Source organism: Papio anubis, chromosome 9 (assembly GCF_008728515.1).
Source record: "Papio anubis isolate 15944 chromosome 9, Panubis1.0, whole genome shotgun sequence".
In the NCBI taxonomy this organism is placed as follows: Eukaryota; Metazoa; Chordata; class Mammalia; order Primates; family Cercopithecidae; genus Papio; species Papio anubis.
Window position 1 is genome coordinate 19,392,321 of NC_044984.1, and position 16,186 is coordinate 19,408,506.

General features: G+C 35.3%; 1 protein-coding gene across 2 annotated transcripts in view; it reads left to right on the forward strand.

Moving 5' to 3' along the window:
* The window catches only part of PDE3A (phosphodiesterase 3A), a 344,786-nt gene that overhangs the window by 13,392 nt on the left and 315,208 nt on the right, over positions 1-16,186 (forward strand). The window contains exon 1 of one of the 2 annotated variants that reach the window (XM_009180335.4): positions 10,272-10,758. The exons of the other annotated variant lie outside the window; for it this stretch is intronic. The gene's annotated coding sequence lies outside the window, so the exon portion shown is untranslated. Of the gene's footprint in view, positions 1-10,271; positions 10,759-16,186 lie in introns of those variants that run through there. 2 annotated transcript variants of the gene reach the window in all.

The window sequence follows — 16,186 nt, forward strand, 5'->3', positions numbered from 1 at the left end:
ATTGGACACCCTCTAAATTGAGCTGTTTATTGTAGTTCTCAAAATTTACTATGAATAAAAATTATTTGGGAAAACTATTGAAATTCAGACCTTTCAATACTGGATTATAGATCCTGCGGCCCTCCAGATACTCTGATTCAGTTCAGTGTAGAGTGGGGTCCAGAAATCTGCAGTTTTAAGGAACACCCCAGTTACTTCTGTTGAGAATCACAGGACTATAAACTACTGTCTACCAAAACTGTACAGGAAGTTCTGACTTTGGCAGTCCGATTCAACAAAAGTTTAAAAGTGCTTGGCTCAGACAAGAAGGGTCAGTATCATGGGGAAAAACTGTACACACACACTATAGTTTATGAACCTATGACGTTCATGAATGTTTCACTTTGATTTCATTTCTTTGAAGTTCAAAAAAACTTAATTGATGATACCTCAAAGAAGTTTCTTTGATCACCCTGGATATCAATTTCCTCATCTGTAAAATAGGAATAGGAATGTCAGCTTCACTACGTGTCTCATGTGGCTGTTATAAAGGCTAAATCAAAATAAATTGCTACACAAATGGTATATAGAAAGAATGTATGCACTCTCTGGACTGACACAGACCAAAGCTTGTATTATATACCAGTTTCTTAAACTTTCAAAACTTTAGTACCCTGTCTATACCATAAGAATAATGTAACTGATTTCTTAAGGTTGTGAAGATCAAATTAATGAAATAATGGACAGAGGTTCTTGTAAAACATTGTGCACAGCTGAACGTGAATAATACATATTCTTGCCCATTAGGGCCAGGTCATTGAAGGTTATAGGCTAAATTTCAGAAAGCACTATGTAAAACAATGCAATCAAATTTGCATTTGATTACAAAAACTCACAAGTCTTAACAAAATATGCAAATTTAATGGAAGTTAATTAAAACGATATTAGGGAGTTAAATTGTAAGCAAAACCACTGCCAAGTGAGGCGTCCTAGGAACCAGATAATGTAACAATAGGAGAGAGATCTGACAGGGACTTCAGATGCTTCAGGTGCTTCATTGAAAAAGGCTTAAGAGAGATATTTAAGAAAATTCATGGAGTCCTTGAATGTCTTTGTAAAAATGATGCTTTTGAGGGCCAGTTGTGTTGTGTGTCCTATAACCCCAAGTACAGAAACTTGATTCGTGCTTTACATTTGATCTGTACTCTATCTGCTATTATAACCTATATTTTGTCTTGAAAAACAAAATGATTTTCAAAAATTTTAGTTTCATTTTTCATGGTAAAATTTCAGTCATGCCCCTCCTTTTTCTCATTATATACCAGTGGTGCCATTATTCTCAAATGACAGGGACTTGCTGCTTATTAACTGTATAATACAGCTAAGCCCTGGCTCAGCTGTGGCCCTCAGTGGAAGGTAGTGAGTGTTTATTTTATCACATAAAAATATTTCTCAGGATGCTCTCTCTTTCACCGGCTTCCACAGGGCTTTACTCTAGGCCTTAACCCTCAGACCACTCTTCTTCCAGATTTTTCCACTTACTGAATGATCTTTCAGTCTAGTCTGAGGTAGTTATTTTGGTTTGGCCCTAGGAGCAGCAGGAGTCCTGTGGAGTCTCAGGCTACTCCTATTGGTTTCAGTTTATAAATTCTGCCTAGAGTGGTCATCTCTTTCCTAACTTGGTTACAGACAGTCCATGGATTTCCACTTTTGTGATAGAAGATGGAAAAAGGTGAGGAGGAGGGGACAGCAGATCACATAGGCCATGAGGGGTCATTGCAAGACTCGTTCTGAGGCAGATGGGATACCATCAAAGGATTTTGAGCAAAGAAAGGATGTTACCAGCCTTATGTTGAATAGGATGTCTCATATTCTCTGTGTTGAGAATAGGTGTTATGATGTAAGAAGGTAACCAATTAAGATTGTTATAATAATCCAGAGATGATTGGGAGTTGGACCAAAATGATAATGTCAGGGGCAGATTTTAAATATATGTTGAAATCAGTACTGCCAAGTTGGGCATTGACTGGCTGATATTTCCTTTGAGGATAGACAGAGAGTTCCTTTAATGTTTTCTCTTATTTTAGGGACCAAATAATAAAGGAATATTTATCTTTATTTCTTGCTTTAAAAAGATCTGATTGGGTTGACTTTTTTTTTTCTTCTAATTTTATCTTCTGCCTACACCTTCCAGAAGATGTACAAACTGGAGACCTGACATTCGGGAAGGTCATGAAATCTGCTTACATGGAAATAAATTCTAATCAAGCATCTCAAACTCTTCACAAGTTTTTCAGTTCGTTAGGATGCTATAACGTTTCGTGTAATAAAAGTTGGTTTTGAAATTTTATTTTGATATAAATGTCTTTATATTTTAAAATCCATTTTAACAAGATGAAATTTTAATAAATTTGTGTCATTCACATGCTCTTCCTTTTAAAGAGATGTATTTGCAGCTGATAGTCCTCATATATTTTTTTAAAAATTTAATTTAATTTAATTTTAAAGTTCCAGAATACATGTGCAGGATGTGCAGGTTTGCCACATAGGTAAACGTATACCATGGTGCTTTGCTGCATCTATCAACCTGTCACCTAAGCATTAGGTCCAGCATGCATTAGCTATTTATCCTGCTTTTTTTCACCCTGTCACCCCACCTGACAGACTCCACTGTGTTGTTCCCCTCCCCGTGTCCATGTGTTATCATTGTTCAGCTCCCACTTATAAGTGACAACATGTGGTGTTTGGTTTTCTGTTTCTGCATTAGTTTGCTAAGAATAATGGCTTCCAGCTCCATCTGTGTCCGTGCAAAGGAGATGACCTCATTCCTCTGTATGGCTGCATAGTATTCCATGGTGTATATGTACCAAATTTTCTTTATCTAATCTATCATTGATGGGCATTTGAGTTGATTCCATGTCTTTGCTATTGTGAACAGTACTGCAATAAACATATGCATGCACATATCTTTATAATAGAATGACTCATATTCCTTTGGGTATATTCCCAGTAATGGGATTGCTGAGTAAAATGCTATTTCTGGTTCTGGGTCTTTGAGGAATCACCACACTGTCTTCTACAATGGTTGAGCTAATTTACATTCCCACCACCAGTGTAAAAGCATTGTTATTTCTCCACAGCCTCACCAGCACCTGTTGTTTCTTGACTTTTTAATGATAATTGCCATTCTGACTGGCATGTGATGGTATTTCAGTGTGGTTTTGATTTGCATTTCTCTAATGATCAGTGATGTTCAGCTTTTTTTTCATATGTTCGTTGGCCACATAAATGTCTTCTTTTGAGAAGTGTCTGTTTATGGCCTTTGTCCACTTTTTAATGGGGTTGGGGTTGTTTGTTTTTTTGTTTTTTCTTCTTTATTTTTTTCTGGTAGAGTCGATGTTTCACCATGTTGGCCAGACTGGTCTCCGTCTCCTGACCTCAAGTGATCCGCCTGCCTTGGCCTCCCAAAGTGTGGGTTTATAAGTGAGAGCCACTGCAGCTGGCCTTTTTCTTGTAAATTTAAGTTCCTTATAGATTCTGATTAGACCTTTGTCAGATAAATAGATTGCAAAATTTTTCTCCCATTCTGTAGGTTGTTTGTTCACTTTAATGATAGTTTGTTTTGCTATGCAGAAGCTCTTTAATTAGATCCATTTCTCAATTTTTGCTTTTGTTGCAATTGGTTTTGATGTTTTTGTCATGAAATCTTTGCCCATGCCTATGTCCTGAATGATATTGTCTAGATTTTCTTCTAGGGTTTTTATAGTTTTTGGCTTTGAATTTGAGTCTTTAATACATCTTGAGTTAATTTTTATATAAGATATAAGGAAGGGGTCCAGTTTCAATTTTCTACCTATGGCTAGCCAGTTCTTCCAGCATCATGTATTAAATAGGGAATCCTTTGCCCATTGTTTGTTTTTGTCAGGTTTGTTGAAGATCAGATGGTTGTAGATGTGCAGTCATATTTCTGAGTTCTGTATTCTGTTGAATTGGTCTATGTGTCTGTTTTTGTACCAGTACCATGCTGATTTGGTTACTGTGGCCTTGTAGTATAGTTTGAAGTCAGGTAGCATAATACCTGCAGCTTTATTCTTTTTGCTTAGGATTGTCTTGGCTGTGTGGGCTCCTTTTTTGGTTTCATATGAATTTTAAAGTAGCTTTTTCTAATTCTGTGAAGATTGTCAATGATAGTTTAATTGGAATAGCTTTGAATCTATACATTACTTTGGGCAGTATGGCCAGTTTCACAATATTGATTCTCCCTATCTATGAGCATAGAATGTTTTTCCATTTGTTTGTGTCCTCTCTGATTCCTTGGATGCTCTAAATATCTTAAGCTCTAGTATAGCAAAAACATGAGACTTTCAAAAAAAATTCAAAGCGTTCTCTGTTAGTCTTTGAATAGTCTGACGAATCCCATATCCATCAAAGACATATTGCCAATACATCCCAGGTCTTTTTATAGAGGAAATACTTCTATTTTGTTTTCGTATTAAATCAGACCATCTGTTGACCTACAGAGCACTTCAGTGATAGGTGCTATATAAATATTTAAATTATGATAGCTGATTGCTCTGTAAGTTTAGAGTTTGCGGATTCTATATTGTGGTTAATTTCTGATTATGAAGCATTTTTACATACTGCTTGGGAACAACAAAAGATAAGATATTTTAAAATGTGTGAAATGAAGAGTTTTTAAATCACGTGGGAAAATACTTTTGATGACTGGAAAGTGAAATCATGAAACAAAATTGAGGATAGGCCAAATTCATAGCAGAAAGGAAACTTGTCAAGATGTTCATTCTTGTTTATGTGGGAGAATAATGGGTTATTTTTATGTACTTTTATATCCTTTTTCTGTATTTTGTAAGTTTTCAAACCTTCACACGTATTTTACAATCAGAAAAACAAAGCTTTATAAAGAAATGTAGTCCTTTGACATTGTTCCTTTGGATATGTTCGCAGAATATTTATTAGGGCCATTGCCTTAGTGGTTGTTTGGGTTGGAGACATGGAAATTACACCTCCAGGTGTTTTTAGGAATGGTAATGCGTGATATTCAATACTGTGTAAAACACCCTTGGAAATAAAATCCTTTTGCATTCCTAATTTTTGACCCAGAAGGCTGCACAGGCTTAAAATTTCTTATAAGATCGGAGATCCTACTGGTACCTGATCCTCCAAGGTAGATCCCTGAAATTTTAGATCAGCCTGCAGACAATTTTTGTAACTTTACCTGAAGGCAGAGTTTTATGAAAATATATAATCCACGTATATGTACATATATACCGAAATGTGTTTCAGTTTTTACAAAGGCTTTTTGGTGTCTTTTTGTTTTAGGGGTGGCAACAAAACTCTGCCACCACAACTGATACCTTGAGATGAACATGAAAACAAATGTTGTTCTGCTAAGGAGAGAAAATTCCTTATAAAACATGTAGAAGAGAGTATTGTACTACCTCACTGATTACCAGGCCAATAAGGTTACAAATAAACATCAAGTTCATAATGATTATTGTTTAAAGTAATGAGCATATTTTCTAAAAATGAGTTATTTCTGTATTTTGTTTTCATGTATTTGAGTTACATACACTGTATATAATATTGATTAACTTCAGTTTTGCTTCTTAGGATTTTGCTGAGTATTCCCTGCATTTCCTGCATAAGACTAAGGAACTTTGTACATTTCCATTTGCTATTCCTTGTTCGAATAAATGAATACAGAAAGAAAGCAATGTGTACATAATATTTTTTTAAAATGCTGCCACATCTGGGATTATTAAAATGCTTTTTCATTTGAAGAGCTGTACAATTTTGCAGAAATAAATTTGAGAATATTAAAACAGTTTCTATAACTACTTAGAAAAATAGAGAGTGTGCTCTCACTTAACCAAGAAAAAAAATCTTTCTAGAAGAAAATATGATAGAATCAGAGAATATAAACAGAAAAATCAGTTTTACTCAATCATTCATTCCACCCGGTTTTTACTGTTCTGTCGAAGAAGAGTTAGCAGGATAGTACTAGCTGATCATGCTTGCGATGGTTGAGTTAAGGTGACAGAGGTTGGTAGCCATTTCCTTTCTCTCTCTCTTTCTGTGTGTGTGAGGAGGAAAGGGGGCAATCAGGACTGAAGTTAGCATTTGGGTGGAATCCAGATCTCAGTCTTGCAGGTCAGAGATGCAATTTTTCCATAAAACTAGAGGTTATCCACTGTGGAGGCGCACTAATAATAAAACTATATCTCATCAATCAGAATGTCAGGTTATTAATGGACACAGGAATTTAACTGTAAGGAAGACCAGAATGCCAGTATTTACTAGTCAGTGCTTCTTGTTTTTAGTGGGAAAGTCACCTTTAGCATGGTTGGCTCCTAGACTGTAGCTGGGGATCTCTGGCTTGTGGGAATTCTCCTTGGAAAACTTACACTGTTTGCGTTTTTTATTCCAGAACGTTTGAAGTGTGCCCACAACATCCCAGAAAGTGTGGGGATTGCTGGGGGAAGATTCAGAAGTGAACCTCCCTTGCACCCTCCCTGAGTAAAGATACTACAGTAACAAATGATTATAGTGCCAAGGGATAAATGCTTTGAAAAACAGAAAGTCATGAGAACTTTGCCCTCCAGAAAGGTCATAGCTAAATTTAATGCTCAAATACCATCACCCTCTTAACATGGATTTCTGGTAAAGTTCTGTCTTCCTGTCTTTTCTGACTTTTCCTTTTGATTTATGTTTAACTTTCTCATGTGTTTATGTTAGTAGTAAGCCAACTGTAATCAATTTTGGTACAATATAAAGAAGGTATCTAAAATAGAAAAAAAAAAAAACCAGGGTATTTGTAAAAGAATATTTCTATATATTTCCTCTGTGGGCATAAGGCTCAGAGGATATGAGGTAGGGAAGGATTAAGATGTGTTGTAGAGCTGGACACCAGGTGTAGAGTGCAGACTGGGTTGTGGAAAAGACATGTGAAACCGATCGTCCTGCTTTTGTACTGAGGAGTAGAGGTGGGATGGTGGGAAATTTTAAGAGGTATGATAAGGGGAATGTGGAGCCGGTATGGAGGGCAGGCGGGATGAAAACTTCAGTGTTTTAAGATTAGGTTGAGGAATTTGATATTTTATGTGTACCAAGCATTATATTTTTTAACCTAAGAGTGATGTGAATAGTTTAAACATAATTCTACTAGCAGTGGATTAGGTGGGGACCCAAATGGACACAAGGAGGCATTTAAGAGGGTATTGTGAAAGTCCTGGGTAGAGACATTGAAAAGTCATTAAGATACTAGTGGTGGGCAGGAAAGATGATTTAAGAAAAAAAAAAAAACAAAACTGCAGTTGGGAGGATTAGCCTGTGATTGATAGTGGAAGGTGTTAACAAAGGACATTAACACCACTTAAAATTGCGAACCTGACAAACTAGACAGATAGTGGTGCTGGTCACTGAGGAAGAAAAGCATCAGATCAGTTTTTGTTTATTTTAGTTTCGGGATGAAGGAGGGAAGATGATGTGCTTGGTTTGGACATATTCAGTGTATGTTACTTATCTACCTCATGTGACCTTGTCTGCTTGAAGCTGCTCAATTTTCTTAGTTCACACAAAATATTTTAATACCACAGCCACGTTAGTTCACCATATTTTCCTGATTAGTATGTACATGCTGTTTTAGAACTGGAGCTTCTTGTGCCCAGCCTATCACTACAAACACAGAAAGGTTGTAGGCTTTGGATATTTCAATTTGTGCAAAGACTATCACCCTATTTAAGATTAGATGTTAAGCACGGTCCTAAATCTTACAGGGCAGATGACTTCTTAACTCTTGGTGCTGAATCCTACCGATGAAAGATATTACTGAGTCAGTACAGACTTCAACTTCTGTGGAACCCTCTAACGATCCCCAGGGCAATATGCTGTTGTAACCTTTGATCACACTTAAAAAGTACATGGGCAAGGTTCTTATCCTTGAGCAGATGAGTGCTTTTCATATGACTAGTTAAAAGCTTACTTTATCAGTAGAGACAATCTAGGCTGTCGAGAGAAGTTAACCTTGTAAAATTATCACGTTGAGTTCCGCTTTGATGTTTTTCTTGGGTTATCCTAGATGCTTACTATGGTTTGCCTTTTGTACAGTTAATATATGTATGTATAAATTAGGCTACATTCAATATATAAAAAAATATATATTATATATGTATGTTATATATAATATATAAATTATATTATGTATATTATAAATAAAGATATAATATATATAAAATTCCGGACCATTGACTCTGGATCAAGGGCCCGGAAGTGCAGTCCACTGTTGATTCTTTGCTCACATAGTGAATTTTCCCGCATCATACAATCTCCATTGCCTTCACTACTCTTCTAGACTTGTCTTTATATATCCTAGTAAATTTTTGGAGGACTTTTTTTTTTTTCTGTTTATGTATGTGCTACTTTTCCTGAAAAACATCATTGCTGTTGTATCACAGGAATGGAGGGAAATTAAAGGTAGAGCTCAATTTATGAATTGCCTAACAAGTGATCTTTGTTAAGCTTTTGCCTAATCACTGCCGTAATAGGGAACTAAGTCCCCTTCCATGCCATTTCGTTCTCCCCCTTTCCTCTCTTCTCTGTTTAGATATGGTCTTTTGAAATTGGGGAGTCCAGAACCTAGTACAACAGATGTGGCATGACTGGAACAAAGCAAAGTGTGGCTGTCACCTCTTTTGTAGAAAAAATAATTTGTGACCCTTTTTACAACATATACTTGCCTAAGCATCAACTCTAAACCTACAGAACATCAACACGTGGGTGAGCAGGAAGGAGAACGTGTAATTTTGTCATATGCCTGCTTACGGACCACTGGTCTAGTTAATGAGATCCTTAACACATACTGGGACTGCACTTGCTTTTTTTTTTGTCAGCATAATAATCTATAGATGTATATTTTGTTTTTATTAGCTAAAGCTTTGAAGACCTTCACATGAGTTAATACTATGCTCCATTCATCTGTCGTGTGCCTTTGGTGCTTTAGATCTTCTGTTATTTGTTTGGTCCCAATGCAAATAGGAAGATAACTACGGTTTCTGCTTTGTTAAATATCTTCTGGTGATTTACGTATAGCTAGAACAGTGAAAATTGGGAGGCGAAAACACTATATAAATATTAAAACAATTTGACAGATTTATAACTACCACTCCAGGTCTAAAATGTATGGGTCTAAAATGTACCTGGACTAGATGTCTTTAGTCCAAAATACTCAAGTGGCTGGGGTGGGGGGATTGTTTGAGCCCAGTAGCTCAAGATCAGCCTGGGCAACATAGTGAGATCCTGTCTCACAAATAAATAAATAAATAAATAAATAAATAATAAATAAATAAATAAATAAAATCTAGCTGGACATTATGGAAAACAGTATGGAGGTTCCTCAAAAAACTAAAAATAGAACTCTCATTTGATCCAGCAATCCTACTGCTGAGTATATACTCAAAGGAAATCAGTATGCTCCCATGTTTGTTGTAGCTAAGATACAGAGTTAACCTCAGTGTCTGTCAACAGATGAATAGATACAGAACGGGGTATATATACACAATGGAATACTATTCAGCCTTAAAAAGAATGTAATACTGTCATTTGTAGCAACATGGCTGGAACTGGAGGTCATTATGTTAAATAAAATAAACCAGACAGAGACAAATGCTGCAAGTTTTCACTTACATGTGGGAGCCTAAAAAGTGGATCTTGTGTAGGTAGAAAGTAGAATGGTGTTTGCCAGAGGCTGGGAAGGGAAGAGGGGAGGAAGGAATGAAGAGAGCTGGTTAATGGATACAAACATACAGTTAGATAGAAGGAATAAATTCTAGTATTTGATAGCACAGTAGAGAAATTATAGTTAACAATACCTTATATTTCAAAATAGCTAGAAGGGAAGAATTGTAATGTTCCTTTATTTATCATTTTCATGCTGCTAATAAAGACATACCCGAAACTGGGCAATTTACAAAAGAAAGAGGTTTAGTTGGAATTACAGTTCCACATGGCTGGGGAAGACTCACAATCATGGCAGAAGGCAAGGAGGAGCAAGTCACATCTTACATGTATGGCGGCAAGCAAAGACAGAGAGTCAAGAGAAAAGGGTTTCTCCTTATAAAACCATCAGATCTCATCAGACTTATTCACTACCATGAGAATAGTATGGGTGAAGCTGCTGCCATGATTCAGTTATCTCCCACTAGGTCCCTCCCACAACTATGGGAATTATGGAAGGTACAATTCAAGATGAGATTTGGGTGGGGACGCAGCCAAACTATATCAGTTCCCAACACAAAGAAAGACAAATGTTTAAGGTGATGTATCATCCAGTTATCCTGATTTGATTATTACACATTGTATACATATATCACAACATTACATGTACCCCAAACTATGCAGAACTCTGATATATCAATTAAAGAGTTAAAAAAAACACAAAAAACAAAAAACAAAAAAACCCAGGAAAAAAAGCTGGAAAAGGAAGGCTTGAGATTTGATGCACTAAATTATGTGTACTTTTGGAAATATTATTAACATAAGGTGGCACTGTTAATAGTGAAATGAACTTTTCATCCTAGGTGCACCCTTTGAGATGGCAGGAACAATGGCTCTTTGTCTTCTACAAGGGTGATTATCACATGGTAGGCTTTTTCAAACACTAACCTGCCTTCGATTCTGATATGTTCTCTCTAGGGGACCTCCCAACCTCCTGAATCAATGCTGTAGTGAGCCAGTTACTGATGTGTGTGTCACATCCATCAGGTATGTTGACGTGAGAAAAAAAGTTTACAAATCACAGCTCTATAAACTGGAACCAAGAAGGGCATGAACCTAATTTGTGGACCAAGCAAGCATTTACTTTCCTGTACAAAGTTCCTCTAAGGAGACATTTAAATAAATATAGTGTAGAGGAAGGGCCTTTTTCAGGAGTTTCTTTAACATCAGTGAAATATTCTCGCAAGAGGCAATATTTGACTCAGTATATTCATTGGTCATTTAGATTTTACTTTTGGCTTTAATTACTGGTATTCTAGCCTTCAATGGTAGACTGTTTCATAATGTTTCTCCATAAAGTTGAGTTTCAGTTTTCTTTTCTTTTTTTTTTTTTTTTTGAGACGGAGTCTCGCTGTGTCGCCCAGGCTGGAGTGCAGTGGCCGGATCTCAGCTCACTGCAAGCTCCGCCTCCAGGGTTTTTACGCCATTCTCCTGCCTCAGCCTCCCGAGTAGCCGGGACTACAGGCGCCTGCCACCTCGCCCGGCTAGTTTTTCGTATTTTTTAGTAGAGACGGGGTTTCACCGTGTTAGCCAGGATGGTCTCAATCTCCTGACCTCGTGATCCGCCCGTCTCGGCCTCCCAAAGTGCTGGGATTACAGGCTTGAGCCACCGCGCCCGGCCTCGTTTCAGTTTTATTTTCTATAGTTTATGAGTCCATGCTTGTAACTTATAGGGAAATCATAAAAACAGAACACTGAACTTCTAAAAGGATATCCCTGCCTTAGAGATGGTATATAATACTTTCTCATGAGTTGGGATAAATAAGAAACCTCTTTGTGGCACTTTGGGCAAGAAAAGAAGTTTTACTGTAGTTAACATTGTGATGAAATGGACTACTAAAGACTTGCACCTGGAATATTTTTATCTAATGTAGTTAACAATTAATTTGTATAATAAATAGCTATCAGAGAAGGATTATAATGATCTCAGACTCTACATATTCTTCTCAAAGTACTAAATTTTACAATTATAATCTCCACAGAAGAAAATAAGATTTAAAAATGCAAATAAAACATGCAAGAACTTGAATCTGTTATTCTGCTTCTACTTACTGTGTCTTTTCACGTTTTTAAGTGGAGTATTGCATTGATTGTCAACTAGGCCAAATTTTATCCCTGCCTGAAGATATATTATTTAGTTTTTAGGACTTGAAGAGTGCTACTGGTTTGACATCTGCTAGGTAAAGTTCAGGAGCATCGTTAAACATCCTACAGTTCCCAGGAGAGCTCCCTATTAGAAATAATTATCTGACTCAAAATGTCAGTAATGCTAAGGTTGAGAGATATCTTAGCATTATTTATTTAATCCATGCTCCATATGGAAAGAAGGATGGAATCAATAGAAATTGAATTTTTCCTAAGTATGAAAATAGTGATAGCAGGATCAATTGATGGAGGGATTCAAATACAGCACAGTGATTAAGATGCTAGATTTGTTATCAGGGTTGAGTTCTGGTTTCTACTCTAGCCACTTGTTACCATGTGGCCTTGGTAAAATGATTGGTTCCTCTGAGACAGAGTGTCATTTATAAAATGTGGATAATAAATTCTACCTTACAGGCTTGCTTGGATGAATAAAATTGCTTGCAGTCTGGAAAGTATTCCATGTTCAATAAATTGTAGCTACTGTTCCATTTAGAATGTAAATTGATATTGGTAGCATAGTATTTATATGTTACATAGAGAGTGAGATGGTAGAAATATTAACAGAAATGAATTTCTTGAATATAAATATTTCTTTGCAATTTAATGAAGAGCTGTAGTATTTATACATAGTATTATATATGTATACTATATATACACATAAAGTATACACACACAGTATATATATGTATACTACATATAGCTAGAATAGAGTCATTATATGTATATATCTAGCAAAGCACAGTCATATAGATATGTAACTAGAAAATAATATTTGACAATTTGGGGAGATCTATAGAGATGTAACCCTCAAGACAGTAAACTAACATTAAAAATGCCAAATTATTAACAGAGGTTATCAATGAGGTTTGTTAAAAAGAAAAAATGATATTTTCCCTTTGAAAATTTTACATTCTTTTATTATTTTATTTTAGAGATAGGATATTGCTCTGTCACTGTCACCCAGGCTGAAGTGCAGTGGCGTGATCATAGCTCACTGTGTATAACCTTGAACACTTAAGTGACCCGCTGGCCTTGGCATCCCAAAACACTGGGATTACAAACATGAGCCACTGCACTTGGCCTATTCTATATTGTCATATTGCTTAATTTTGTTTTCAAAAAACATACATTTGGTAATTTAGAAAACAAGTATTATAAATTAAGAAAACCCTCATAGCTCCCCAATATAAATGGTGAAAAATATAATTGTTAAAACGTTCCTCTTCTAATTTATAGGGTTACCCTTTTTGCTGGTTTATCTGTATTCGTTGGTTTTCCTCTTCAGTCACCTTTCTAAAAGTGGATAAGCTGTGAGACCCATTAACATTTTACTGGCATGATAAAGCTGGTCATGTTGATGCCTTTATCTCCTAAGCTGGCTTGTAGTGCTATCGTGAAGCCAGCACAGTTTGGTCTGGGTGGTGAGTAGACGAACAGTGCAGAAGAATTTAGAACTTGAATCTCTAAAGCCAGAACTCTATCCTTGACCAAGTCTTCCCTAACAATTTATTAAAAACTTCAATAAAAACGTAGAAGGCATATTATTTAAATTTCCAGTTGACAAAAACTAGAAGGCATAGATACTAGCTTAGATGATTGAATACCAGTTTCAAAATATACATAGATTTGAATAACGAGTAAACATTAAATTTTAAAAATAGTTAATTTAAAAATATTTAAAAGAGAAAAGGTAAATTTCTATAAATTTAGATTTAGGAATAATTTTATAGTTTCATGATGAGAGAAGTTGGACCATTATCTAATGCCCATTACCTAAGTTTTAGATTGCCACAGTTCATTGAACTGACAATCTCTTAGACTAGATTTTGAAAGCAAAATTTTCAGAATCCTTTGCTGTGTTTGTAGCATTGTGACCATTTCTGCTTGCTATATTTTAAGAGGAGTATTGACCACTATGAAGTGGTCAGAAAGCCTGGAATTAGTCAAATCCCTGCTCTGCCATGTATTAACTCTGTGGCTTTAGGTAAATTGTAATGCTTAATCTCTCAAAGCTTAGGTTTTCTTATATAAAAACATGTTTTTAAGCTACCCTAGAAAAATGTTTTTGGGATTGACTGAGAGTATAATGATGCTAATAATAATAACTTAATAAACCTTGTATGTTGCTCACTCAAAGCCAAGCTAAATTCTAAAAATTTATGTTTGTAAGTACATTTACTTCTCGTTAGTACTCTGAGGTTGATACTGTTGTGCTCATTTTACAGCTGAAGAAACAGGCACAGTGAGCTTAATGTCTCTATATATTCTAGTAAATCATAGTTAAAAATTTTTGTGCATATGAGTGCTAGACGTGGTATCATGTGTTTATATACCTTTGTGAATTTTTGCCAGAAGAAGGAAGTTGGGCTTATCTCAATAAACGTTTTGAGCCCTGTTGGTACCTATAAAGATATATATAAAGAAGTATATCTCAAAACTGAGTTCGTTTCCTGTAATCCATACTAAAAACAATTTATCAAGTTAATATAGTAATATATTGTATAAGTATACATGTATAATATAGTAAGATGTATATGATAATATATGTTCAAGTTAATATAGCATAATTAGCAAAATCATAATTGAGTTCAAATAATATTATTGAATGATACTTTAAAATATTTCCCAACTATTATGCTGTTCCATTTACTTTGGAAAAAAAATAGAGAGATTCTTTTCAATTTAAAGTGTAAAATAATTGCCTCCTGGGTATATATTTTAAAGATGGCTTACAAACTAGATTCATTAATTCAAAATTAGGAAAATAGGCAATCCACTAACAAAGAGAATCAGCTCATTTTCTTAGATGCTAACAAAACTAATTATACAAATTCTGACAAAGCGGACATTGCAAATGAATGAAAATAAAAGGATTGTTCATGATCATATTGATTAAATAAGGAGAGGCTTCGAGCGAGTAGATGATTTATTGGATACTTAATTGAACATTAATTGATTATTTAAATCATTTTAAAGAAACACTGGTATTCATCTCTTCATGAGAATGACAGTTTTTTTTTTTTTTCAGGAGTACTGGCAATCACTATCTGATTCAGTCTAATGTTTTTTGGCTGGGACAGGAACGCTGAACTTTATTTCCAAATGAGTAATAATGATAAACAATCCTAGAGGAAAGTGGGAAAATGCCTGATGGCTTATTGTAGGGAAAAAGAAGGGTGTGTGAGAGGAGGAATTACTCAGTTATCATTGATCTGGAGAAGAAAGAGCATGGTCCATTTGCAAAAACAATTCTTAGTTCACTTTTTTTTTTTTGCCTTTAGTGATATTATGGATAATAGCAATAAATTTTTATTTTCTCAGTTTATATATATCAGATTTCTCACTTTGTGTCATCAGTTAATTCATTCAAATCCACTTCCAAAACTTTAATGTTGGTAACCTTGCCAATACTGTTTAGAAAATCTATCTTGAGTCTCTGGGTTATAAACAGCCTCATATTTTCATAAATATGAAAGAGAGCCACCAAAAAAACTGCACTTATTTTTTTAGCCTTGGTGTCTCTGTATTCCATAAAATGATATAGCCTAATAAGAGAGCTTTACTCTAGCGGCCTTCATTGTAGCCCATGTGCAGGATGATTCTGAAATATATAAATCAAATGAATAGAAACAGACATGTCCACAAGTTTGTTTAACAGCAGCGATTGGATATGCTATTCTTAAACCAAAACTTTTGTTTACTCATTCATTCCTAGAATTTCAGTATTTTAAGAAGTCTCAGTGCTACAAGATTTCCTGTATTTTTTTAAAATGTGGTAACATATACATAACATAAAATTTACCATTTTAACCATTTTTAAATATACAGTTCAGTGACATTAAGTACATTTACATTGTTGGGCAACTGTAACCACAGTCCACTTCCGGAACTTTTTCATCTTCCCAAACTGATACTCTATACACATTTAAACAACAACTTCCCATTCCCTCCTCCTCCCAGCCCCTGGTAACTACCATTCCACTTTCTGTCTCCATGAATTTAACTATTTTTGATATCTCATATGAGTGGATTCATGATGTTTGTCCTTTTATGACTGGCTTATTTTACTTGGCATAATGTCTTCAGAGTTCATCCATGTGTCAGAATTTCCTTCCTTTTTAAGGCTGAATAATGTTCCATTATATCTGTATGCCATATTTTGTTTATCCATTTATTTATTGTTGGCTACTTGGGTTGCTTTCACTTTTTGTCTATTGTACATATGTTGCTATGAATATGTGTGTACAAATAGGAAGATTTTTATATTGTT